Raw genomic sequence first — 24,566 nt, 5'->3', positions numbered from 1 at the left:
GGGAAGTCCCCGCCGGATTTTAAATAAAAATCCGGCATGGGTCCCCCCCTCAGGAGCATACCGGGCCCTTAGGTCTGTTATGGGTTGTAAGGAGAGCCCCCCTACGCCGAAAAAAACGGCGTAGGGGGTCCCCCTACAATCCATACCAGACCCGTATCCAAAGCACGCTACCCGGCCAGCCAGGAAGGGAGTGGGGATGAGCGAGCGCCCCCCCCCCCTCCTGAGCCGTACCAGGCTGCATGCCCTCAACATGGGGGGGTTGGGTGCTCTGGGGCAGGGGGGCGCACTGCGGCCCCCCACCTCAGAGCACCCTGTCCCCATGTTGATGAGGACAGGGCCCCTTCCCGACAACCCTGGCCGTTGGTTGTCGGGGTATGCGGGCGGGAGGCTTATCGGAATCTGGGAGCCCCCTTTAATAAGGGGGCCCCCAGATACCGGCCCCCCCACCCTAAGTGAATGAGTATGGGGTACATCGTACCCCTACCCATTCACCTGCAAGAAAAGTGGTAAAAACACAAATAAACCACACAGTGTATTAAAATATTTTATTTTTCTGCTCCGGAGGCCGCCCCCTGTCTTCTTTATTAGCTCTTTTACCAGGGGGGGCTTCTTCTTTGACGTCTTCGGGTGGGTGGGGGCCGCCGTCTGGTTCTCTTCCACCGCCGGGGGGGGGTGGCTTTTAAAAAAGCCCCCACCCCCCCGGCGGGTTTCCTCCGGCGTCTTCGGCGGGGCTCTTCTTCTTCCGCTATCCCGACGGGTCTTCTCAACTCCCCGGGGTTCTCCTTCTGTCTTCGCCGCTCTCCGTTGTTGACTCGGCGCACCCCGGTTCTTCGTCTCGCTGTCCGGTGTCTTCTTCCGTGCTGTACGTCTTCTCCTTCCGTGCTGTGATGAGTTCTTCTTCCGTGCTGTGACGTCATGTTCTTCACTTCTCTCCTTCTCCCGATGTTGACACGCCGGTCCTCCTCGCTGAAATGACGGATGCGCGCCTTGCATCGGACCTATATAGGCCTCACAGTCCCATCATGCTCTGTACCTACCCATGTGATACCTACCCACGTACCTACCCATGTGATACCTACCCATGGGCGAAGACAGAAGGAGAACCCCGGGGAGTTGAGAAGACCCGTCGGGATAGCGGAAGAAGAAGAGCCCCGCCGAAGACGCCGGAGGAAACCCGCCGGGGGGGTGGGGGCTTTTTTAAAAGCCACCCCCCCCGGCGGTGGAAGAGAACCAGACGGCGGCCCCCACCCACCCGAAACCCGCCGGGGGGGTGGGGGCTTTTTTAAAAGCCACCCCCCCCCCGGCGGTGGAAGAGAACCAGACGGCGGCCCCCACCCACCCGAAGACGTCAAAGAAGAAGCCCCCCCTGGTAAAAGAGCTAATAAAGAAGACAGGGGGCGGCCTCCGGAGCAGAAAAATAAAATATTTTAATACACTGTGTGGTTTATTTGTGTTTTTACCACTTTTCTTGCAGGTGAATGGGTAGGGGTACGATGTACCCCATACTCATTCACTTAGGGTGGGGGGGCCGGTATCTGGGGGCCCCCTTATTAAAGGGGGCTCCCAGATTCCGATAAGCCTCCCGCCCGCATACCCCGACAACCAACGGCCAGGGTTGTCGGGAAGGGGCCCTGTCCTCATCAACATGGGGACAGGGTGCTCTGAGGTGGGGGGCCGCAGTGCGCCCCCCTGCCCCAGAGCACCCACCCCCCCCATGTTGAGGGCATGCAGCCTGGTACGGCTCGGGGGGGGGGGGGGGGGGCGCTCGCTCGTCCCCACTCCCTTCCTGGCTGGCCGGGTAGCGTGCTTTGGATACGGGTCTGGTATGGATTGTAGGGGGACCCCCTACGCCGTTTTTTTCGGCGTAGGGGGGCTCTCCTTACAACCCATAACAGACCTAAGGGCCCGGTATGCTCCTGAGGGGGGGACCCATGCCGGATTTTTATTTAAAATCCGGCGGGGACTTCCCCCTCAGGATTCATAACAAACGCCGCACGCGTGTAGAATTGGCGGGAATCCAAGTCGGATCTCCCGTCGCTTCTATGACGGCTCTGTCTCCATCGCGGCAAGCCAGCTCGGCGCTGGCTCCCGTGATGGGGCTCGTAGGTGCTCAATCTCGCCGAGAAAGAGAGCGAGATTGACACAAAATCGGGTTCACCTACTGTATGGGGAAACTCACTTTGATATGTGAGTGCTTTGGATTACAAGCATTCTCCTTGAACGGATTATGCTCGTAATCCAAGGTTATTTTAACTTTGTATGAAACAAATGTCAGAAAAAGGTTTAGTTTTAAGGCTCCATGCACACTGGAATAAAAAACGTTGCTTCTACAGGAGTTTTGTGTTCTGCCTGTAGAAGCAACTCAAAGTTATTCTTTGTGTCCATACACATTAGGACGTTAACAGGCATATTTTTGAGAACAATGTTTAGAGGCAGGAAAAAGAAACCCTTCTCATTTGGAGCTCACTGTCAGAAAAAAAATTAAAACTCCCCCAAACTTTGTACAAAAAATGCTCTTTATGGAAGTTTTTTACTCCAAAAAGAACAGACGTTTTTTAAGCCCAGTGTGCATGGAACCTAAGTGGTTAAAGCGGTTCTCCACCCTAAAGTGGAGTCCCGCTGATCGGAACCCTCCCCCCCTCCGGTGTCACATTTGACACCTTTCAGGGGGAGGGGGGTGCAGATACCTGTCTAAAGACAGGTATTTGCACCCACTTCCGGCCCGGCATTCGGGCAAAAGACGGGCATTCCGTCACTTCCCGTCACCCCCCCCCCCCCCCCCCCGTTGTGTGCTGGGAACACTCGGCTCCCAGCACACAGCGGGAGCCAATCGGCGGGCGACTCGCGCATGCGCCGCAGGGAACCGGGCAATGAAGCCGCATCGCTTCACTTCCTGGTTCCCTCAGCGTGGATGGCGGGGGGAGCAGCAGAGAGACGAGCGATCGCTCGTGCTCTGCTACGATCGGCGCTGGACTCCAGGACAGGTAAGTGTCCTAATATTAAAAGTCAGCAGCTGCAGTATTTGTAGCTGCTGGCTTTTAATATGTTTTTCCCATGGCACATCCGCTATAAATTTGCCTCATTTACACACAAAAGTGCATCCTTTTGATTTAAGAATGAAAAGTTACAATGTATCTACCAGCGTTGACAATGTTGTGAAAAACTTAGCAGGCTGCCCAGGTTTTTTCTTTTTGATAGCTGAGTGAGCAGAGAACTCTCTAGACTTGTTATATGAATGAATCGGGGAATTCTGGATAGAGATCGTTAGGGGGGTTGAACTGAGATCACGATTAATCATGCAGCTCCAGCCCATTCTCCTCTGTAAATGGACCACTTGTCTGTTTACACCCGACTGCCATCTGATCCCCGGCCTAGACGGGAGGGGAACGGATCCCCATATGTATGTTTTTAGTGGATTGGATGTAGGAGGGGATCTACTTAGGAGGGGGTCTGCTTACATCCGCATAGAGGAGATTGGAGGTTCCGATCAGGTCCGCCTGAAAAACTGAAAGGTGGGCCTGTCCAGAACATTTGTATGAAAGGGGGTTACCCAATAGCCAGCCATATAAGAAAAAAATAATATGTATTACATTTTTACCCAGATTTATTCAATCAAATATTCAAATTTATGCAACGCATAAAACGGTGGACACAACTATAAGCCTAGGTTCACACCTTTGTGTTTTTGCGGCCCGCTCTTCATTTAAATGAGCTGCCATGCCTGCATAAAAAAAGGTGCATGCACCTATTTGAAAACGTGGCCCACAGTTCTTTCCATGCAATTTCCCTCGGACAAGCAAACCTGCCGTGTTTTTACATGCATGGGAGTGCCACTCAGAATAATAAAAAGAATGGGTTAATGGATAAATGAGTCAAAGTTTAAAGCAAAAGATAACGGGCAGCTTCGCATTGCCCTGCTGCACATTTGCTATAGCGCAGCTAACTTGCGGTTTTTCGTACAGGTCAGATGTACTTTGCTGTAGACTTCTATGAGGACCTGCAGTTTTGAAGCGGTTTCAGAAAGCGTAGAACTCTTGCATGCTGCATCTTTGGTGTGTTTTTTGAAATTGCACCAAAATTGCAGGTCCTCAGACGTCTATGGGAAAGTGCAGCTAACCAGCATGAAAACTTAGTAGAGCAGTAAGTCATCGTAAATGTGATACTTGGAGTCATAAGTTTTCCATTAATTGAAAGATAAAAATAACAGACAATACTGGAAGTGGACCAAAGGGATTTCACAATATCCTGCAGTGAATACTATCATTCTGGATCTGAATCAATAAGAGAACAGTCCACTGCATTTAAACCAGCGTTTGTCATAAGACATAAGAAACCCAACACTACAACTTTACTATAAATGTTATCCTTGTGTAAAATGTCTACTTTTGGAAAGAGTGTGAACGTGTTAGACAACTGTCAGTGTACTACTGGTACCCTCCTGGGAAGTCCCCCCTCCCAATTTGTCCTGGTGATCATTGTCATAGGGACAGAAAGTGATGAAAAAAATAAAACATTTGTCACTAGTTGTCAATGGAGCACCTATTCAGTTGACAACTTCCCCTAACTTCAAGGAGAGTTCATCTTAAGCCGGCCACACACAGTTCAAATCTTGGCTGGTCCAGCAGGAATGGGCTGAGATATGAATCATGTATAGGCAGGCTGAATGTACCCAAGTTGATTGATCGATTAATTTGGGTACAACCAGCCTGTTGGATTTTACATGCAAATATTGCTAGCAGCTGTTTTAGCCACTAGCAAATATTACTGTGTTCTCCCGGCGGGGATGGCTTCCCCCCTCTCCACAACCCTACAAAAGTAATTTTATGGTGCTATGGGCTTAAAGGGGTTGTAAAGGTTTGTTTTTTTATTTTCTAAATAGGTTCCTTTAAAGTCCCGCTTGTCCCCCTCAAAAGTCCCGCTTGTCCCCGTCATCGTCTCTGGGTGCCAGCCTGGTGGTTGATTGGCTGGATTGGACGGATTAATAGCAGCGCAGCCATTGGCTGGCACTGCTGTCAATCACATTCAATGACGCGGCGCGTTGGGGGGCGGGGCCGAGTGATACAGTCAGCGGCTATGCCTGCCGCTGTATCACAGGAGCGCGCCCGCAGAAGCTTTCCACCATGCGACGGAGCTCGCATGAAGGTGGAAAGCTCTTGCGGAGGGGGAGCCATGACAGCCGCCGAGGGACCCCAGAAGATGTGGATTGGGGCCACTATGCGCAAAACGAGCCACACAGTGGAGGTAAGTATAACATGTTTGTTATTTATTCATTGTTTTATTTAACTTTAGTGTCGCTTTAAGCTAGTGCATTGTTGGTTCACTTACCTTTTCCTTCAATTTCCCTTCTAAATGTTTTTTTTCTTTGTCTGAATTTCTCACTTCCTGTTTCTCCTCCGTAAGCTTTCCATCATCATCTGAGCTGTTCTGGCTAGGGGTTGTCAGCCAGAACAGCTTACTGAGTAGGGAAATCGAAAAAAATAGCAATAAGCGTATAGTGATTGGTTTGCGCAAAAGTTATAGCGGCTACAAAATAGGGGATAGAATTCTGAAAAGCTGGCAAATCGCCGCTGCAGCGGTGGCCGAATACCTCCGCAAATAGGCGTCAACAACACCCCGGTCTGAATCTCTTCAGTTTTCTCTGATTTTAGAGTAAAGCCTTGTACACACGACCAGTTTTCCTGGCAGGAAAACTGCCAGGAGAGCATTTGGCCTGGGAATCCCGACCGTGTGTATGCTCCCTAGCAGTTTTTCCGACAGAAAAACTGCCCGGGAAAAAATAGAGAATCTGCTCTCTATTTTCCCGTCGGGATTCCCGGCAGAGTGTTTCCTGCCGAGAAAACCAGTCATCTGTATGCTTACCTGTCCAAGGTAAGCCCGCGCATGCTCGATAAGACTTTGACGCATGCGCTGTAGCATACAAGGTTAGTGTGGGGGGTAGCAAGATGGCGGCAACGGCATCGAATGTGACGAGCGCCGGCTCATCGTAGTCGATGACATCACCGTGTTCTTGCCATTCAAAAGAACGGCGGTTCTTTTGAGTGGCCGTCTGTATGGACGGCTTTGCAAGGCAAGCTTGCCAAGAATCCCGTCAGGAAAACCGACTTTTTTTCCTGATGGAATTCCCGGCCGTGTGTACAGGGCTTTACAGTAAAACCTTGGTTTGAGAGTAACTTGGTCTGAGAGTGTTTTGCAAGACAAGCAAAATGTTTTAATACATTTTGACTTGATATACAAGCGATGTCTTGATATACAAGTAGTGTCATGTCACAACTGAGTATAAAAGAGAAAAGAGTGTAGCAATATGGTTACAATTAATGAAGGTACAACATTTAGCAACATATTGCTACACTAAGTCAGGGGTTGACAAATTTGCTTGGAATCTAGGAGCCAGCTAAAAAAGTTAGGAGCCAGAAAACGCACCCTGTCCTGACGAGCTTGCGTGCAGAAGCGAACACATACGTGAGCAGCGCCCGCATATGTAAACAGTGTTCAAACCACACATATGAGGTATCGCCGCGATTGGTAGAGTGCGAGCAATAATTCTAGCCCTAGACCTCCTCTGTAACTCAAAACATGCAACCTGTAGATTTTTTTAAACGTCGCCTATGGAGATTTTAAAGGGTAAAAGTTTGTCGGCATTCCACGAGCGGACGCAATTTTGAAGCGTGACATGTTGGGTATGAATTTACTCGGGGTAACATTCCCTTAAAAAAGTGCGCTTGTAAGACCGCTGCGCAAATACGGCGTGACAGAAAGTATTGCAACGATCACCATTTTATTCTCTAGGGTGTTAGGATAAAAAATATATATAATGTTTGGGGGTTCTAATTAGAGGGAAGAAGATGGCAGTGAAAATAGTGAAACATATAAAATATAGATGCGCTAATATTAACTTAAAAGGTGATAAAACGTACAAAGAAAAACTAATCAGGGAGAATACTCCATAAACTGTGAATTACTAATATGTCCTTAATTAGTGCACAGTGATTAGCAGGATTCCATGCAGGGAAAAAATCACTCTCTTCAATCTGAATGCTAATCCAGCCCTCCACCGCTGTGATCAGATGATACAGGCACTCACAGACAGGGATTGCATGAAAGAAAAGAGAAAAAATCTCATTGCGCAATATTCGATGACAGATCAAAAAATGTAATCAGAGCATTGACATATGCACTCACGAATCCCGGCTTTCAGTAAAGCATGAAAACGCCACTCAGTATGTTGTTTCCTCAGCTCGATCCGATGCACTCGGATTCGATCGCAGGCTCCTCCCTACGCGTTACGTCACAGGCACGCGACTTACTCATGGGTTCATACGTTATGAGAATGGCTTGGGGTTTAGATAGCCTTCTCATTGACAGCGTTTACATTAGTGTGAGCAACCAAAGGGAAAGACAAACATCATTGCGGCAAAACTTTACTCACATAGCTGAATTCTAGTGAGATCAAATGTCGATGCATAGACACACATAATTTTAATAGACAAATTTAAAAAAATGTAATTGATATAAAACTTTAAAAACATTCTATGTAGTTTGCTATGTGAATGGTGCATTTGCATTTGCATTTGCATATGCAATCTACTGCCCTCTTGTGGCCAGATATACAACAAGCATAGAATAAGTAGATGAACATTTAAAAATACAATTAAATAGATGCATCAACACTATTCAATATTATCAATAAAACATATAAAACCATCAAAAATATGTAATAAAAATTGTACTAAAGAGTTAAAAGATTATTACTATAATAACAGTAATAAAAACCATCATAATGAATAAAAATCAATATATATTAATAAAATTAATTATTAATACAAAACCAAGAGTATGTTTACGAATTGGAAATGAAGCAATTTAAATCAAATTCGATATTAAGGCCATTGGGAGATAGAGTCTGCATCTCATGTATCCAGCGAGACTCAGTTTTACTTAATTCCCTTACTTTATGACTGCCCCTCCAGTGTGGAGTGTATTTGGCAATGGCCCAAAATTTCATTTCCTTGGGATTGTTGTGGTGGCATAGATCAAAGTGCCGAGACACATTGTGTTTGGGGAAGGCTTTTTGGATATTTTGGACATGTTCTCTGATGCGCTTCCACATTGGGCGCTTCGTGCGTCCAACATATTGGAGTGAGCAAGAGCACTCCAATACATATACTACCCCTTCAGTCCTACACGTGATCAGATCCTTTATGTTGTATTCCTTCTGAGTCACTGTAGATTTGAATTTAGAACATTTTTGTCCATTGAAATTGGTTTGCCTACACGCAAAACATCGTTTACATGGAAAAAAACCTTTTCCTTGGTAAAAAGTGAGTAAATTGTTTCTCACTGGTGGGTCAGGAATATTTTTTGCCACCAAATCCCTTAAAGTTGGTGCTCTTCTGTACACCACCCGTGGGTAACTCGGTAAAATTCCCTGTAGCTGTCTATCTGCTTTCAAAATTGGCCAGTGTTTCTTTATAATAGCTTCAAGTTGCTTGTGTTGGGTGTTATAATTTAGAATTATGGGTAATTCAGTTTCCAGCCTTTTTGTCTTGATTTTGTCTTGTGTTAGAGAGGTACGTGGAGTTTCATACACCTTTTGTATTTGTTCCATTATAAAGTCCTTGTTATACCCTTTATCAATAAATTTTTTCCCGATCGTTTTAGCTTGATCCAAAAATACCTCAGGGTCTGAGCAATTCCTGCGAATCCTTAGCATTTGACCCTTTGGTATATTGATTAGCCACGGGTCATGGTGGCAGCTATCCACAGGGATATAGCTGTTCCTCTGGACCGGCTTAAAGTGTGTTCTAGTTTTTAGTTGTTGATTGTCTATAGTAATCTCTAAATCAAGGAACTGAATAGTAGTGTTGCTCAAAGTGTAGGTGAGTTTTATGTTCTTCTGGTTATCATTTAATTTCTCAAAAAACTGAGTTAGGGTATTCTCATCCCCCTTCCAAATGATGATACAGTCGTCTATAAATCTTCTGTAGAGTATGAGCTGCTCCGGCATACCTTCATATATGGACGACTCCTCCCACTCAGACATGTACACGTTGGCTACACTCGGTGCATATTTAGCACCCATTCCTATACCATTCAGTTGCCGGTAATACTCTGATTTATGCCAGAAGTAGTTGTGCTGTAGCCCATATGCAAGACATCTCAAAATAAACCTTTTTTGTTTCGATATGAGATGACCAAAACTGTTCAATGCCCATTTTGTGGCCCCAATGGCTTCTTCATGGTTTATCACAGTATACAATGAGGCCACATCAGCTGTGGCCAACAAGTAACCACAATTAGGTTCCAGTACTGTGCTCTCAAGGATCTGTATTAAATGCTTTGTGTCCCTGAGGTAAGCCCTAGTTTGGGGCACTAACGGCTGAATAAATCTATCCACATACTCCCCTAGGCGTGAGTTGATGGATTGAATCCCATTGATAATGGGACGTCCAGGGGGTTTCTCAGGATCCTTGTGGACTTTGGGAACAGTATATATAATGGGTACTCGGCACACCTCAGGTATTAGGTATTTAGCTTCTCTTTTGTTCAGCACTCCTTTTTCTTTTCCTCTATAGATCAAGTCAACTAGCTCCTCCTTGTATTCTCCTGTCGGATTGTAGCGTAATTTGATATAGGTATTGGTGTCCTCGAGTTGCTTGGCCAATTCTTCATAGTAATAGTCTTTGGCGAGGACCACAATGGCTCCACCCTTATCGGCTGGTCTTATTATAACCTCTTTGTTTTCTTCCAACATCTTAATACCCTTATGTATGGCCATGGGGTTCGGTAACTTCTTCACTTTAAGTTGGTCCAAATCTTTCAGTACCATCTTTGAAAAGACCTCAATATGTTGATTATTTACAACTTGCGGGTTGAACAGTGATTTGTTTCTCAACTGACTATGTTTAACCCTTCCTGGCATATTAGGTACAGCCTGATACGTTATTGGCTGTGTTAGCATGTATTTCTTGATGTTTAGTTTGCGTGTAAACTTTTTGATGTCTACATAAGTATCAAATTTGCTCAAATTCCGCTTAGGGGCAAACTTGAGACCCTTATCAAGTGTTATCAATTCTGTTGGGCTTAGGTCTATCCCACTTAGATTGATAATGCCTTCTCCTATTCTAGTTTTCTTCTTTTTGTGTCCCCCTCTGCATCCCCTCTTCGATTTGGGCTTCGGCACTCCCTTTGACGCGTGGGTGAGGACCTCTCCTCCCGGCGATACTCTAAAAAAGATGAGGAACGAGGATCCACATCCTCTCTATAACTAGATAGAGGCTCATATTGGTTGTGAGTCGGTACTGGACTTCTTCTCACATCATATTGGTGATGTTCATAATTTGGTGGTCCCCTTTGATAGTAGGCATGCGGCTGTCCCCCTGTATGATGGTATTGTGGGGGTGCATGATAATCTCTTGGATCTCTTCTATCCTGATTGTGATAGTAAGGATCATGGTGGTATCTTTGTGTGTTCCCACCCTGAGATTCCTGTTGATTTTTAGGGGGGTTAGATGGTTTTTGGTTCCCCTTATTCTTCCAATTAGGCTTTCTTGGAGATTTTGATCGGGGTTTACCATTGTTTTTATTTTTCCACCATTGTTTTGGTGTTCTTGGTTCATTATGTTCATCTCTTGGTGGTCTTGGTGGGTTAATGTGGTGATCCCTTGGATGTCTACTATGGTCATCCTCATACGATCTCCCAGGTTCAGGTGTTCTATATCTCAAATCCCTCTCAGGTGAGATAATCCGTACTTCCCTATCAGGTGAAGAGGATACTGAACCATCCCCACCTTGTTTTAAATTAAATTGCCATTTAAATGTTTGATGTAGACGATAGTCATTAGTATCTCTAAGGTATTTCCTCCTTTTTCGTTGCTTTATTTCAAGGTCTTTTTGTTCCAAGACCTTATTAAGTTGGCTCGTAAGTGTTGCAAAGGATGGAGTGTCTTTATGACTCTCCAAAGAAGTTTTGCACTCTGCTATTAATTTGTTCATATTAGCAATTTTCCGTTGTTTCCTTTTAATGAGGAATTGCAAAGCTTCCAGCCCTTTTTCATTGAAGAATTTATACCATTCCTCAATGGAATCATTATCCATTAACCCATCATTAATAGGAATATCCCATCTCAGTCTTCTTGGGACTATTCCTTCTTTAATATATTGCTCATGTGTTGTGAGATCCCACCAAGCACTAACTTTCTTCTCCATCAGGTGCCCGAATTTCCTAAAATTAGTATCCAGGTCACCCGTTTGAGAGATAGTTTTGGTGGTAAAAACTTCTTTCAGATCAATAGTACGATTTTCCATGAAATTAAAAATATCCATAATTGCTGCTAATAGTGATTGTAGGTGAAATAAACAAGTAATGTGAAAAATATACTACAGCGCTAATTAAATAATCAATTCCACGTGCACCTAAATAAAAAAACAAATAATATAGCTGCTATCTTGAGTGATACCAAATCCAAACAGTGAAACATATAAAATATAGATGCGCTAATATTAACTTAAAAGGTGATAAAACGTACAAAGAAAAACTAATCAGGGAGAATACTCCATAAACTGTGAATTACTAATATGTCCTTAATTAGTGCACAGTGATTAGCAGGATTCCATGCAGGGAAAAAATCACTCTCTTCAATCTGAATGCTAATCCAGCCCTCCACCGCTGTGATCAGATGATACAGGCACTCACAGACAGGGATTGCATGAAAGAAAAGAGAAAAAATCTCATTGCGCAATATTCGATGACAGATCAAAAAATGTAATCAGAGCATTGACATATGCACTCACGAATCCCGGCTTTCAGTAAAGCATGAAAACGCCACTCAGTATGTTGTTTCCTCAGCTCGATCCGATGCACTCGGATTCGATCGCAGGCTCCTCCCTACGCGTTACGTCACAGGCACGCGACTTACTCATGGGTTCATACGTTATGAGAATGGCTTGGGGTTTAGATAGCCTTCTCATTGACAGCGTTTACATTAGTGTGAGCAACCAAAGGGAAAGACAAACATCATTGCGGCAAAACTTTACTCACATAGCTGAATTCTAGTGAGATCAAATGTCGATGCATAGACACACATAATTTTAATAGACAAATTTAAAAAAATGTAATTGATATAAAACTTTAAAAACATTCTATGTAGTTTGCTATGTGAATGGTGCATTTGCATTTGCATTTGCATATGCAATCTACTGCCCTCTTGTGGCCAGATATACAACAAGCATAGAATAAGTAGATGAACATTTAAAAATACAATTAAATAGATGCATCAACACTATTCAATATTATCAATAAAACATATAAAACCATCAAAAATATGTAATAAAAATTGTACTAAAGAGTTAAAAGATTATTACTATAATAACAGTAATAAAAACCATCATAATGAATAAAAATCAATATATATTAATAAAATTAATTATTAATACAAAACCAAGAGTATGTTTACGAATTGGAAATGAAGCAATTTAAATCAAATTCGATATTAAGGCCATTGGGAGATAGAGTCTGCATCTCATGTATCCAGCGAGACTCAGTTTTACTTAATTCCCTTACTTTATGACTGCCCCTCCAGTGTGGAGTGTATTTGGCAATGGCCCAAAATTTCATTTCCTTGGGATTGTTGTGGTGGCATAGATCAAAGTGCCGAGACACATTGTGTTTGGGGAAGGCTTTTTGGATATTTTGGACATGTTCTCTGATGCGCTTCCACATTGGGCGCTTCGTCCAAAATATCCAAAAAGCCTTCCCCAAACACAATGTGTCTCGGCACTTTGATCTATGCCACCACAACAATCCCAAGGAAATGAAATTTTGGGCCATTGCCAAATACACTCCACACTGGAGGGGCAGTCATAAAGTAAGGGAATTAAGTAAAACTGAGTCTCGCTGGATACATGAGATGCAGACTCTATCTCCCAATGGCCTTAATATCGAATTTGATTTAAATTGCTTCATTTCCAATTCGTAAACATACTCTTGGTTTTGTATTAATAATTAATTTTATTAATATATATTGATTTTTATTCATTATGATGGTTTTTATTACTGTTATTATAGTAATAATCTTTTAACTCTTTAGTACAATTTTTATTACATATTTTTGATGGTTTTATATGTTTTATTGATAATATTGAATAGTGTTGATGCATCTATTTAATTGTATTTTTAAATGTTCATCTACTTATTCTATGCTTGTTGTATATCTGGCCACAAGAGGGCAGTAGATTGCATATGCAAATGCAAATGCAAATGCACCATTCACATAGCAAACTACATAGAATGTTTTTAAAGTTTTATATCAATTACATTTTTTTAAATTTGTCTATTAAAATTATGTGTGTCTATGCATCGACATTTGATCTCACTAGAATTCAGCTATGTGAGTAAAGTTTTGCCGCAATGATGTTTGTCTTTCCCTTTGGTTGCTCACACTAATGTAAACGCTGTCAATGAGAAGGCTATCTAAACCCCAAGCCATTCTCATAACGTATGAACCCATGAGTAAGTCGCGTGCCTGTGACGTAACGCGTAGGGAGGAGCCTGCGATCGAATCCGAGTGCATCGGATCGAGCTGAGGAAACAACATACTGAGTGGCGTTTTCATGCTTTACTGAAAGCCGGGATTCGTGAGTGCATATGTCAATGCTCTGATTACATTTTTTGATCTGTCATCGAATATTGCGCAATGAGATTTTTTCTCTTTTCTTTCATGCAATCCCTGTCTGTGAGTGCCTGTATCATCTGATCACAGCGGTGGAGGGCTGGATTAGCATTCAGATTGAAGAGAGTGATTTTTTCCCTGCATGGAATCCTGCTAATCACTGTGCACTAATTAAGGACATATTAGTAATTCACAGTTTATGGAGTATTCTCCCTGATTAGTTTTTCTTTGTACGTTTTATCACCTTTTAAGTTAATATTAGCGCATCTATATTTTATATGTTTCACTGTTTGGATTTGGTATCACTCAAGATAGCAGCTATATTATTTGTTTTTTTATTTAGGTGCACGTGGAATTGATTATTTAATTAGCGCTGTAGTATATTTTTCACATTAAGTGAAAATAGTGAAAAATCACATTAGAATTGCTGTTTAACTTGTAATGCTTAACTTGTAATACCAACGGCCACCACCAGATGGCGCCAGCTCACAACTGGTGGTAATAACTTGTAATACCAACGGATCACCACCAGATGGCACCAGCTCACAAAAAAAAATAAAAACATTTTTTTTTTTGCCCACCTTCCAAGCCAAGTCGCCAGGGCACTATTTCTAGTCGCCATGGCGACCTGGCGCCCCGGGATTTGCTGATCCCTGCACTAAGTGGTGCTTCTTTTCTCTTTTTTACTCTGTAGCTCCTACTGGATTTTCTTTCTAATTCCCTTGTGGAGGCTTACATTTGTAGATGGACATTTTATGGTTACACAACCTATCACATTGCTATAATCTTTTTATATAGACTATAAACTGAAGAGCTTATGAATAAATGGTTGTTGAACAAATCATTTGAGTTTCCATTGATTCTTATGGGGAAATCCGCTTTGATATAAGAGTGCTTTGGATTACAAGCTCGCAATTTAAGGTTTGAGGCCGGGTTCACACCTAAGCGAATTGAATGTGTGTTTCTCCGCATTCAATTCGCATAGCAGGAGAATGTAACTGGCTCTCTATGGAGCCGGTTCACATATCTCTGTAGCAGGTCCTTTTTTGTTTTTTTGGTGTATTTCAGGTTCTGAAACCGGTGAATCAGCACGCACCGAACCCCTGCTCTGAGCCGCATGTGGCTACGGTGTGAACCCAGCCTTACTGTACATGAAACGCAAAAGTAAATAATGATATGTACTTGTGAAAAAAAAAGAAGAAGAAGATAGCGATTTCTGGAAGCTAGTAAATGTATGAGCAGTAAAACTAGACTTTTATAGGTTAGACTTTGCACTTGTAGAAAGGGCACACTAGTTACTGCTAGCAAGTTGTGCTGCTTACCATATATTACCTGACTGAGTGACTTTAGCCTTTGACGGTTTTCACATGCATAGATAATTCTAAGTTCTAAATGTTAGCAATGTCTTAACTTCACACCGCCATTTACCGGCATTTTAGCTGTACTTTGACTTGCTGTAAAATTACAGAAGAAATTGTTCAGGATGCTTTAGGGAGAATTACAAATAATATGACACTTGTATCTTTCCAGTCTACCACGCACCACTTCAATGGCAGCTCTATCAAGCACTTAAAAAAGATGTCAAGCCAATTTTGTATCCTTCATTCTAGAAGGGTACTAGACAGGACAGCAAGCTACTGTTGCCATGGAGAAAAAAAATAAAAAATATTTATATATTTTGTGACAGAGGGAGGCTCTGTCACTATAAGTTTATAGGAAAAGGTGACTGAGGAAACTCATTAAGGGTTAATGCAAGGTTCAGAACAAGCATCTCTCCAGATTCTGTAGTTCTGAATCAGAATATTCAATCCTGGGTCCAGGTTTTGCTAGATGCCAGCAACCTGACTCACTACACAGGTGTGCAGGGTCATTATATAGTCAGGTCTGAGAATTGCTCAGGGCTCTCGTTTTGGAGACAGCTTCCAGTTTGGTGATTCCCAGCCAGAGGCCACGGGACAGAGGTCTCATCAAGGGGTCAGAGGACCCAGCCCCAAGGCAGAGGATCTTGGTCCCAGGAGTCAGGTCGGCTCCTATCAGGGGTGTTAGGAGAACCCCAATTCCTAGGCCAGAGGTGGGCCATGCAGCAGGGCGCTGCAACTAAAGGCTAGAGAGCCAAGTGTGCGAAAGAGCTGAATGACACAAAGGACTGGTAAGAGTAGCAGCAGTGCTGCCAACATGTAAGCCAGGTGGCTTGGTATTTTTGTTCATTCTTGTTTTGTGGAAGAAACCGCTCCGTGGGCAGCTGGTGTATAAGTGAACTTTTCTTTTACTCAATAAAAGTGGGCTGTCACGCCCTAAAAATACAGTTTGGACTGGCGCTGCTCGTTGTGAATGCACCTGCTACTTGAGTTTAATTCCCCCAATCTTACTATAAATATATATATATATATATATATATATATATATATATATATATATATATATATATATATACAGTATTTATTGGCACAATTGAGAGGGTAGTTTCAGGGAACTTTTTTTTTTTTTTTAAATAAACCACTTTGAAGCAAAATAATGGTCAGTGACCATCTGCAGCCTCAATGCAGCCTGATCTGTGCCCATCTGCAACCTCAATGCAGACTCATCTGTGCCCATCTGCAGCCTCATCTGTGCCCATCTGCAGCCCCATCTCCCATCAATGCAGCCTGATTAATGCCCAGCTGTAGCCTCATCATCACTCATGCAGTGCAGGAAATCACAGAGCCCTCATCTCCTGTTTACTCGGCTCTCAGTCGGCACTCACATACACAGTCCCGCCTCTGCCATAGGCATTGGAACAGCTCCTGTGATTGACAGAACACTGGTCCAATGCCGATAACGGAGGCGGGACTGTGTGTGTGACGTGAGAACCGAGTAAACAGGAGATGACGGCTCAGTGAATTCTGGCGGTGCTCATCGTCCTCCTTCCCTTCCGAGGTACACTATCAGCGTTAAACACGCACCCATGATTTTCCCCCTATTTTCAGGGGGGGGGGAGCGTTATACGCCGATAAATACAGTATATATTTTTGTACATATATGCACACAGTATAGTACAGTGGAGGAAGAGGCTCCCACAGGTCTTGTATTGAAGCAACAGAAACCAATTTTATTGGTTAATGTTTCCAAAAGGCACTGCTTGTCTTTCTCAGTGGCTTGAGATATTGACCAACGAATCGGTTTCTGTTGCTTCAATACAAGACCCTTGAGTCCCTCTTCTACTAAACCATTTGTAATTACTTGCCTTTGAGTGCACCCAGGCAGTCTTTGCTCTTATCGAGTACAGTGCCCACCATTTCACCCATACGTCCATCAGCCATAACTTTATAACCAATGACAGGTTAGGTGAATAAAATTGATTATTTTGTTAAAATGGCAGCTAAAATCATAAAAGCTTGAAATCATGAAAATATTGGTGGGATATAGTAAGTTGGAAGTAAATATGTTGTCCCTGAATTTTGAAAGAAGCCAATTGCTCCTGCTGCTGTCAATCACGGCATGTGCAGAGAGAGTAGGGGGTGGGCTGAACCTCGTTGTCTGTGTCTATAGACACAGGCAGCGCAGCTTTAGATCAAGCCTGCAGGTGTGCCACAATAGGAGGCGGCTTTCTATGATGGCACACTGAGAAAAGGAGGAACCAGGAGTTCCAGTTGGGGATCCCAGAAGAGCAGATCAAGGCTGCTATAGAAAAACCATTGCACAGAGCAGGAAAGTATAAACCTATTTTTTTTAAATTGCATTAAAAAATCACTTTAGGGTAAACAAAAAGTGAAGCTCCTGAGCCTGATCTCGATCCAGCGCTCTTCCCAAGTGCAGCAGCGCTGCCAATGGCTCCTGCTGATGTTAATTCAAATCCTGTGGGGTGGGAGCAGAGGGCAGGGCGAGCCATGCGTCTCAATGAACGCACACAGCCTGTCTCAGGACAGCCTGTCTCAGGATAGAGCCCACACATGTGCCACTATAGGAAGCAGCTTCCTTTATTTGCACATACAGAAGAGGAGAAACCTAGAGCACCGGCAAGGGACCCTAAAAGAGGAGCTTTGTGGCCGGTTTCTGCAAAGCAATTGCACAGAGCAGGTAAGTATTGTATCACATGTTTTAAAAAAAATAAATACAAAAAATTACAATCACTTTAAGAAAGTTATAAGGAACACAACAATGAATTTGAGGTGTTGGCCTGGCCTCCAGATCACAATTTAATAATCTGTGGAATGCACTCGAAAAACAAGTCTTAAAGGAGTTGTAAAGAAAAAAAAATTACTTACCTGACCCCTCGAAAGTCCCGCGCTCGGTCCCGAGATCCTCTTCGCCGCTCAGTGACGCAGCACCGAGTGATACAGTGAGCGGCTGTGTTACATTTCACAGACCATAATTCACTGCGGCATTGCTGGCTGATGATTGGCCAAGCATGCACTATGACCCGCATGCTTGGCCAATCACAGCTTGCAAAAAACGGAGAGCCATAATTGGCCAAAGCCAGGGTGGCTTTGGCCAATTATGGCGCAGGGGGTTTAGTACACGCCCCACACTATAAAAGGCTGCCTGCAGGTCGGCCTTGTGTAGTGTGTTGCGGCGGTGGTTAGAGAGAACAGAGGGAGACAGAGAGAGTGTCATTTTTTTGCAGGTAGATAGAGCAGGCAGGTAGGCTAGTCAGTTAATGTTACAGTGTGTAGAGGATATATATGCATCCTAGGTGTTGTACATATATTTATACACTGTATAGTTTAGCTAGATCAGTTTTTCCTAATTTACTGGCAGGCAGGTGATTGTGCTAGCTGCAGTATTCTTACGTGGTTTATTGCCTGTGTCCTGGCCGTGTGCTCTGTAGTTTGCACCTAAAGCTACGTGGTGTGTGTACTGTCTGTGTCTGTGCTATTTTTAGCAATGATTTTCATCCATATTGCAGGGACCAGACATTACATTAAAGCCGCAAGCAGTTTTAAATTACTTTTTTCTTATAGTAATCTCATTTTGTGCAGGGACAGTTCTAAACATGTGCCACTTCACAGGCATACTATAGACACCCAGCAGGTACAATATTTAAAGGAATTTTTCATTTTTCTTATTTAAGCATCATTAAAATCACTGCTCCTGATTCAGGAGCAGTGATTTTAATGATGTGTAAATAAAAAAAAAACTGAAAAATTCCTTTAAATATTGTACCTGCTGGGTGTCTATAGTATGCCTGTGAAAACATCTTTGAGAACCCGGGTCTTGCCCGAGGGAATATGTATCAATGGAAAAAAAGGTTTTAAAAAACGGTCAGTCCTGAAAAAAACGTCAGTTTTTAAAACTTTTTTTCCATTGATACATATTCCCTGGGGCAAGACCCAGGTTTCAAAGACGTTTTACGACAATAACTTGTATATTAGGCTTAAAAATGAGAACTTTTGAATTCGAACGTTTGAGTCCCATAGACATCAATGGGGTTCTAAAAGTTTGCGTGAACGTTCGGTCCGTTCGAAGGTTCTGGCGCGAACCGAACGGGGGGTTTGTTCGGCTCATCCCTAGTTGTAATGTGATATCAGCACTCAATCCAAGTAAATGCCTGGGTGCTACACACAAGTAGGTGTAAGTAGTAAAAGGTAAGGTAGGCACTTGCTGTACTTTAATACTGAGAAATAGTGGAAAAACAATGATTTATTTTGGTAACAATTCTGTAATGCCACGTACACACGACCATTTTTTACAACCCGAAAAAAATAAAGTTTTGCCCACACACGATCGTTTTAAAGGACATTTTTAACCACTTCCCGACCTCCTCATGTACATTTACGTCGGCAGAATGGCACGGACAGGCACATCAACGTACCTGTACGTGCCTGCCTAGACGTGGGTGGGGGGTCCGATCGGGACCCCCCCGGTACATGCGGAGGTCGGGTCCGCTCGGGGAGCGATCCGGGACGACGGCGCGGCTATTTGTTTTTAGCCGCTCCGTCGCGATCGCTCCCCGGAGCTGAAGAACGGGGAGAGCCGTGTGTAAACACGGCTTCCCCGAGCTTCACTGTGGCGGCGCATCGATCGAGTGATCCCTTTTATAGGGGAGACTCGATCGATGATGTCAGTCCTACAGCCACACCCCCCTACACTAGTAAACACATACACAGTGATCCCTAAATGTTACAGCGCCCCCTGTGTTTAACTCCCAAACTGCAACTGTCATTTTCACAATAAACAATGCAATTTAAATGCATTTTTTGCTGTGAAAATGACAATGGTCCCAAAAATGTGTCAAAATTGTCCGAAGTGTCCGCCATAATGTCGCAGTCACGAAAAAAAATCGCTGATCGCCGCCATTACTAGTAAAAAAAATTTAAAAAATAAAAATGCAAAAAAACTATCCCCTATTTTGTAAACGCTATAAATTTTGCGCAAACCAACCGATAAACGATTATTGCGATTTTTTTTACCAAAAATAGGTAGAAGAATACGTATCGGCCTAAACTGAGGAAAAAAAAATTATATATGTTTTTGGGGGATATTTATTACAGCAAAAAGTAAAAAATATTGAATTTTTTTCAAAATTGTCGCTCTATTTTTGTTTATAGCGCAAAAAATAAAAACCGCAGAGGTGATCAAATACCACCAAAAGAAAGCTCTATTTGTGGGGAAAAAGGGACGCCAATTTTGTTTGGGAGCCACGTCGCACGACCGCGCAATTGTCTGTTAAAGCGACGCAGTCCCGAACTGTAAAAACCCCTTGGGTCTTTAGCCAGCATATTGGTCCGGGGCTTAAGTGGTTAAAAAACCTAGTTTTTTACAACCCGAAAAATGATCGTGTGTACGTGGCATACGTCTTAACCCAAGTCCAAAATTATTGCATAATAAAATAAATAACATGTCTAGTACAAGCACAGCACTGATATAACAGCAATAGCTGCACTCAAGGAAAATAAATGCAAACAGTCCAGTGGAAGAGGCACTCACAAGTCCTATATTGAAACAACATAAACAGATTTATTGGATGGCGCTTCAACAAGACAACTGAGATAGAGAAAGAAATGAGATAGGCAAGCAGTGTCTTGTTGAAATGTTGACTGATTATTTTATTTATGGCACTTCAATATAAGACTTATGAGTGTCTTGAACTGGAATTATATATATATATATATATATATATATATATATATATATATATATATATATATATATATATATATATATATATATATATATATATATATATATACACACATACACACATATACACACACACATACACTGTATGGACCACTGAATGTTTCCTCTGTCCAGTACCTTTCTGGGATGGAGCTGACTATAAAAATGTGATAGAGCTGCCATTGAAGTGGTGTGTGGCAGACTAGAAAGATACAAGTGTCATATTCAGGTCATTTGGAGTTCTCCCTCAAGCATCCTGAACCATTTTTTTTCTGTAATTTACAGCTAAGAAAGTACATAGAAAATACCATTAAAGGGTTGCCTACAAGTTAATTCAGATAGTGATATATATATAATATTAATATACAAACAATAAATAGTACATAATAATAATAATAATAATAATATATTTAGTGTGTGTATATATGCTATTATTATTATTTATGTATTATTATTATTATTATTATTATTATGTGTATATATGCATACACACAAATATTATTATTACTGTGTATGTATATATACACATAATAATAATACTAATAATAATAATACTAATGATATTAAAATAAATGTTACATATATACACACACATATATATATATATATATATATATATATATATATATATATATATATATATATATATATATATATATATATATATATATATACACACACACATGAACATCCATACACACGCCTCTATTATATAATTTGATAGTTCCAAAGATAAGGGCTGAGTTAGGAATGAAGTAGGAGGCAGAGCAGTGGAGTGGTAGGACACCCAGCAAGTGACTATGAAATAATAATGAGGGTGGGAATAGGGAAATGGATAAGGCTAGTGATGAGGATAGGGTAAGGAATGAGGATGGGGATAGGGATGAGGATAGGGTAAGGGATGAGGATGGGGATATTGATGAGGATAGGGATATGGATGGGGATGATGATAGGGATATTGATGAGGACAGGGATATTAATGAGGATAGGGATGAGGATGGGGATATTAATGAGGATAGGGATGAGGATAGGGATACTGATGAGGATAGGGATGGAAATGAGGATATTGATGAGGATAGGAATGAGGATGATGATAAGGATAGGGATGATAAAAGGGGTATTTGAGGATAGGGATGATGATAAGGACAGGAATGATGGTTGGGATGTTGATGGGGATAGGGATTATGATGGGGATGAGGATAGGGATGAGGAAGATGATAGGGATGAGGATAAGGATATTGATAGGGATGAGGATGAGGATAGGGATAAGGGTAGGGATGAGAATAAGGATATTGATAGGGATGGGGATAGGGATGATGATAAGGATAGGGATGATAAAAGGGGTATTTGAGGATGGGGATGATGATAAGGACAGGGATAGATAAGGATAGGGATGAGGATATTGATAGGGATAAGGATATGGATAGGGATATGGATAAGGGTAGGGATGAGAATAAGGATATTGATAGGAATAGTAATAGTAATAGGGATGAGGATATTGGTAGGAATAGGGATAGGGATATGGATAAGGATAGAGATGAGGAAGGATGAGGAGTGGTTGCACCCACTAGATGGAGTGTAGGTCTCCCTCCTCCTCCTCTAGTACAAGTTGCCGGTAATAACTGCGGACACGTAGAAGTGATTAGCGCTCAGCGCTCGGCTCCCATGGCTCAGCATTCTTCCAGGCGGGACAGAGTGTGTCCGGGGCCGTCTATACCGGACACATATGGGGTGAGGAGCGGTAAAAGTTTACCTGTGTCGGTCGGTGAGGAGAAGTGTAGGGTAGTCCCATCTTCTCATGGACGGAGAGAAGGTTGCTTGTGCTGCAGTATCAGGCTGAGCATTCCTCCGTGTCTCCTGTGTGTGTGTCGGTGGTGCAGGTTGGATGTGACAGACAGACGTCAGACGCAGTGAGCGATCAGCATTCAGAGGGGAGTGAGGCGGCACAGAGCGGGGTGTAGGGAAGAGAAGAGATGATGGGGAGTGGAGTGCAGAGTGCAGTACACAGTACAGTGAGTACACAGCGCACAGCACTGGGGAGATGGGATGAGGGCGGAGTCTGCGCACAGATGTCCCCGGGATCCTAGTGCTGCTCTGAGGAGAACGTTCAGTCCAGGGATGGCAGTCAGGGAGGAAGGATGCTGCTGCTCACATTTCTCTCATTTCCTCCTCATCTGAGGGGTGACTCAGGGGACGATTCACACCTCCAACCTGCATGGGACATGAATGGAATACGATTTATCCCTAGCATGTGAAGCACATCAATGTACATTATATATAGGAATAAGTGAAAAAGACACAAGAGTCTATAAAGAGGAAGTAAACTTCCCTGTAATGTTTGTACCTATAGGTAGGCCTAGGATAAGGCTTACTCAGGGGTGTACTGACAACTCATGGGGGCCCCCGGGCAATAGGAGATTATGGGGCCCCCAGGCTTACAGATGGCTGCCACGCGAATGAGTTTTCTTACATGTTATGTATTATTTAGCAATAAACGTTGTGTTTTTTACATTGACTGCATTTCTGTTATTTTTTGTTTCTACTGAATTAGGGATGGAGACATCCCTTTTTTTTTCTCATATACTGCGTTGCTTTAACTGACAAACAAAATTGATGTCCTTTTTTTCCCCCCACAAATAGAGATCTCTTTTGGGGGTATTTGATCACCTCTGTGTTTTTTATTGTTTGCGCTATAAACAAAAAAAGCTCGACAATTTCTTTTTTTTTTTAACCGCGGGACTCGCAGTTGAAGTCACGGAGCTTGCGGCGGGCGAGCGCGCGTCCACAATGCTGCTTCTTAAAGGGGACGTATATATACGTCCTTTTGCCTGTCCATGCCATGCTGTAGATGTATATCTGCAGTCGGCAAGCAGTTAATCACCGCATTTTTTTTTTTTTTTTTTTTTTTTTTGCAATATAAGCAAAAAATAGAAATTTTTGAAAAAAAAAAAAAATGTTTTTTTCTTTTTCTATTGTAAAATGTTGCAATTTTTTTTCTTCATAAATTTGGGTCAAAATGTATACTGCTACATATCTTAACACTTTCCCTACCGAGTCATTGTAAAATGACGTCGGCGGGAACCCTCCCTCCCTGTGGGTGGACGTCATATAACGTCCTTGCCTTCCCGGGAGGCTAGGGGGCGCGCGTGCGCCCCCCGCCGCATTGCTCGGGACCCGGTGCACATGCCCGGCGTCCGCGATGTCCGCCGGGCACCCACGATTGCCCGCAATCACGGCAGGACCATGGATCTGTGTGTGTAAACACACAGATCCATGTTCTGTCAGTCGTGAGGAGACCGATTTGTGTTCTCAGTACAGAGGAACACACATCGGTCTCCTCCTCTTGTGAGTCCCCTCCCCCTACAGTTAGAACACACTTTAGGGAACATATTAACCCCTTCAGCGCCCCCTAGTGTTAACCCCTTCCCTGCCAGTCACATTTACACAGTAATCAGTGCAGTTTTATAGCACTAATCGCTGTGTAAATGTGACTGGTTCCAAAAAATGTGTCAAAAGTGTCCGATATGTCCGCCGCAATGTCACGGTCACAATAAAAATCGCAGATCGACGCCATTACTAGTAAAATAATAAAAATGCCATAATTCTATTCCCTATTTTGTAGATGCTAGAACTTTTGCGCAAACCGATCAAATACGCTTATTGTGATTTTTGTTTTTACCAAAAATATGTAGAAGAATAAGTATCGACCTAAACTGAGGAAAATGTTATTTATTTTTTAAAAAATTTGGATATTTATTAAATCAAAAAGTAAAAGATATTGTGATCAGAGGTGATCAAATA

The 24,566-nt window shown here is 42.8% G+C and overlaps 1 protein-coding gene across 2 annotated transcripts in view; it reads right to left on the bottom strand.

Annotated features, from left to right (window-relative positions):
* The window catches only part of DSEL (dermatan sulfate epimerase like), a 53,574-nt gene extending 30,658 nt beyond the window's left edge, over positions 1-22,916 (bottom strand). The window contains exons 1-2 of one of the 2 annotated variants that reach the window (XR_005749484.1): positions 22,519-22,916; positions 5,415-5,455 (exon numbers count right to left, since the gene is read on the bottom strand). The gene's annotated coding sequence lies outside the window, so the exon portion shown is untranslated. Of the gene's footprint in view, positions 1-5,414; positions 5,456-22,518 lie in introns of those variants that run through there. The other variant, XM_040353907.1, reaches the window with a different exon arrangement.
* Positions 22,917-24,566: the final 1,650 nt, after the last annotated feature.

This window comes from Rana temporaria, chromosome 5 (genome assembly GCF_905171775.1).
Source record: "Rana temporaria chromosome 5, aRanTem1.1, whole genome shotgun sequence".
Classification (NCBI taxonomy): domain Eukaryota; kingdom Metazoa; phylum Chordata; class Amphibia; order Anura; family Ranidae; genus Rana; species Rana temporaria.
The sequence above is the reverse complement of the archived record's forward strand: the minus strand, read 5'-3'. Positions and strand labels throughout refer to the sequence as shown.